Consider the following 4413-nt stretch of genomic DNA (forward strand, 5'->3'; position numbering starts at 1 on the left):
ACATCAATGACTGTATCGGCGCTGCCTCGTGCTCCCACGAGGAGGTTGAACAGTTCACTTTACCAACACCTCCTACCCAGACCTCAAATTTACCTGGACCGTCTCAGACTCCTCCCTCCCCTTCCTAGACCTCTCCATTTCTATCTCGGGCGACCGAATCAACACGGACATTTACTATAAACCGACCGACTCCCACAGCTACCTAGACTACACCTCCTCCCACCCTGCCCCTAGTAAAAATGCCATCCCATATTCCCAATTCCTTCGTCTCCACCGCATCTGCTCCCAGGAGGACCATTTCCAATACCGTACAACCCTGACGGCCTCCTTCTTCAAAGACCGCAATTTCCCCCCAGACATAATCGACGATGCTCTCCAACGCATCTCCTCCACTTCCCGCTCCTCCGCCCTTGAACCCCGCCCCTGCAATCGCCACCAGGACAGAACCCCACTGGTTCTCACCTACCACCCCACCAACCTCCATATACATCATATCATCCGTCGCCATTTCTGCCACCTCCAAACGGACCCCACCACCAGGGATATATTTCCCTCCCCTCCCCTATCAGCGTTCCGAAAAGACCACTCCCTCCATGACTCCCTCGTCAGGTCCACACCCCCCATCAACCCAGCCTCCACTCCCGGCACCTTCTCCTGCAACCGCAAGAAATGCAAAACTTGCGCCCACACCCCCCCTTTACTTCCCTCCAAGGCCCCAAGGGATCCTTCCATATCCGCCATAAATTCACCTGCACCTCCACACACATCATTTACTGCATCCGCTGCACCCGATGTGGCCTCCTCTATATTGCGGAACGTTTCAGAGAACACCTCTGGGACACCCGGACCAACCAACCCAACCACCCTGCGGCTCAACACTTCAACTCCCCCTCCCACTCCACCAAGGGACATGCAGGTCCTTGGACTCCTCCATCGCCAGATCATAGCAACACGACGGCTGGAGGAAGAGCAGCTCATCTTCCACCTCGGAACCCTCTAACCACAAGAGATGAACTCAGACTTCTCCAGTTTCCTCATTTCCCCTCCCCCCACCTTGTCTCAGTCCTGCTTCTTGGATGCTGCCTGACCTGCTGCGCTTTTCCAGCAACACATTTTCAGCTCCGATCTCCAGCATCTGCAGTCCTCACTTTCTCCTAGGAAACAAAGCATAGACTGGGTGAGTGCTTGGCAGAACACCTATGTTCAACACACCACCTTATTCTTTAGCCAACATCTCTATCTCTGACTTGCTGTAGTGCTCCTGCACCTCATTTTCCACCCAGGAACTCTGAAGCCTTCCAGACTACAAAGAGACTTTGGAGTGCAGGTTCATAGCTCCTTGAAAGTAGAGTGGCAGGTAGACAGGATATTGAAGTAGGCATTTGGTATGCTTTCCTTTATTGGGCAGAGCATTGAGTATCGGAGTTGGGAGGTCATGTTGTGGCTGTACAGGATGTTGGTTAAGCCATTTTTGAAATATTCCATGCAATTCTAGTCTCCTTCCTATCGGAAAGATGTTGTGAAACTTGAAAGGGTTCAGAAAAGATTTACAAGGATGTTGCCAGGGTTGGAGGATTTGAGCTATAGGGAGAGGTTGAATAGGCGAGACCTGTTTTCCCTGGAGCAGCGGAGGCTGAGGGGTGACTTTGTAGAGGTTTATCAAATCATGAAGGGCCTGGGTAGGATAAATAAACAAAATCATTTCCGTGGGGTGGGAGAATCCAGAACTAGAGGACATAGGTTTAGGGTGAGAGGGGAAAGATATAAAAGAGACCTAAGGGGTAATTGTTTCATGCAGAGGGTGGTGCGGGTATGGAATGAGCTGCTAGAGGATGTGGTGGAGGCTGGTACAATTGCAAAATTTAAGAGGTATCTGGATGGGTGTATGAATAGGAAGGGTTTGGAGGGATATGGGCCGGGTGCTGGCACGTGGGACTAGATTGGGTTGAGATATCTGGTCGGCATGGACGGGTTGGACTGAAGGGTCTGTTTCCGTGCTGTACATCTCTATAACTCTGTGACTCTTTGACTCAATATCGGGTTCAACCATTTTCGGACTTGAGGCACCTTCTGTAACGTCCTTACCTCAACCCCCACACACCAGGCCTTGTTATCACACGGTCTGCTGTTACATACTACCTATTGTTTGCCACTAATAACCCTCATTAGCAGCTATTCATTTCCCCTGGGCTGATTGTTATCCACTTCTTTGTCTGTCCAACTGTTCTTCTCTCTCTTTGGGCTATAGCTCCATTTAACGTTTACTCCTCACCAACTAACCCCACCCAATCCTCTGCATAAAAACGGACTTTTTCCAAGCTACCATCAGTTCTGAAGAAGGGTCACTGGACCCGAAATATTAACTCTGATTTCTATCCACAGATACTGTCAGACGCGCTGAGTTTTTCCAGCAATTTCTCTTTTTTTTTTCACTTCATTTACTGTCAGGTTTCCTTCAAACAATTAATTGCAAACTAAACTGATTCCTGTCACCTGGCATTTTAGAGATACAGAATGATTTTCTTGCTCAAAGTGAATAATTGAAATGTTAATATTTTTCAAGCTTTTAGCTCCTGGAGTATTACATTCATAAAGTTATCTCTGATCTACTCCACAAGTACTTCCTTACATTTCAGACCTTTTAAGCAGAATATTAGTTTCCCATTTGTATTGAGTTCTATAAATTAGCTAACACATGAATGCAATATGCACATAATCAGCAGGAAATCTATATGTTTTATATGTGACTTCATGACTTGAATGGAACCCTATAGACTCAGAAAAACTACAATCATCATGCTCTCTCATTCTTCTTTGTTGGTCAATATCCTGCATCTCAAGTCTAATGTGAGACTTGTATACAAAGATAGAAATGTATCATGCATTTTAATACATTCACATTATGGAATATTGTTAGAATAATCAAGATCAGAAATATATATTTTCATAGGAAATCCTATCATTTAACTTATCCAAGAAACATTCAATTTCATCTTTGTCAGATGCTGTTACCAATGGTGAACAATACAAATCATCACAATTCTTTGAAACTCTCATTGTTTCTTGCAGACCAGTTGCAATGAAAATCAGCCATCAACAGATTCAGAGGAGTGCTTGGGCGACATCCCACTTTGAGTGATTGTTTCAATTCTTGTAATGAATTGATCAAACCTTCTCTGCATCAGGGAAACAAAGACTGGGTATAGCTTTGCAGACTAGATACATTCTGTCTGTAAAAATGACCCTGAGCTTCCAGTTGCCTGCCTCTTCAACATAACACCCTATTGCCTGACCAACATCTCTATTTCAGGCTTGCTTCAGTGCTCTAGTGAAGCTTGGTGCAAGCTGGAAGAACAGCACCTCATTTTCCACTTGGGAACCCTGCAGCCTTCTAGATTCAATATCGAGTTCAACAATTTTGGGGTTTGAGGTACCTTCTTCCATGTCCTTGCCCCAGCCTCCACAGACCAAGCCTTGTTATCACGTGGTCCCTTATTACACACAACCTATTGTCAGCCACTAATGGTCCCCATTAGCACCTATTCATTCTCTAGACTGACCATTATCCATTCTGCTGTCTGTCCAATTGCTCTTGTCTTCCTTTGGGCTCTATCTTTTACTCCTTACCCCAACACCTCCGTCCTACCTTCTGCATAAAACTCACTTTTTCCAAGCTACCATCAGTTCTAAAGAAGAGTCACTGGACACAAAATGTTAACCTTGTTTTCTCTCCACAGATGCTGCCAGACCTGCTGAGTTTTTCCAGCAATTTTTATTTTTGTTTTAAATTCCTAACAGACTTTATTTTTAGTGAAGGAAATCATTTCTAATAGGAGACAACCAACTGGACTAAGAAAAGGGCAGTTATATTAACATCTTTTGGCATCTGTTTACCCTGTTTTCACTGCCATAAGAGAAAATTGATGCTGGGAAATAACTCGTAAACTAGCACCGTCTCTGCAACAATTGCTATTGTTGAATTAGAAAGGAGGTTCCTTTGCAGAATTAAGCAATGCCTTCTATATTAGAACAAAAACAATTACAAGTTGCAAGCCTCTCTTCAGCTTGTTTTCTTATTCAGTCAGTTTGCTTCAAGCTTCACACAAGCATGCAGAATGTTTAGTAGTACATAGCTGTGTGTAGATATGAACAGATACTCCTCGGTTTGTATCAAATGTGTCATCAGTGATTCAATATGCGCCAATTACCTTCTCACAAAACCTTGCTAAATCATGTGCTACCACATTGAGAGTACTGCTCTGGCTTATTAAGTGGGCTGGCAATTTTTGCAGGATCCAAATTAACTCAAATACCAACTAAGTGCGGGCAGACCAACATGCGGCCTACTCCATAAAACAAATATACAGCTGCCATCCGACTTGTGTTTGTTCCAGAGATATTTCTTGCTCTCTG

This window comes from Chiloscyllium plagiosum, unplaced genomic scaffold, assembly GCF_037043375.1.
Source record: "Chiloscyllium plagiosum isolate Xiang-an unplaced genomic scaffold, Cpla_swu_hap1 HiC_scaffold_17, whole genome shotgun sequence".
NCBI classification, from domain to species: Eukaryota; Metazoa; Chordata; class Chondrichthyes; order Orectolobiformes; family Hemiscylliidae; genus Chiloscyllium; species Chiloscyllium plagiosum.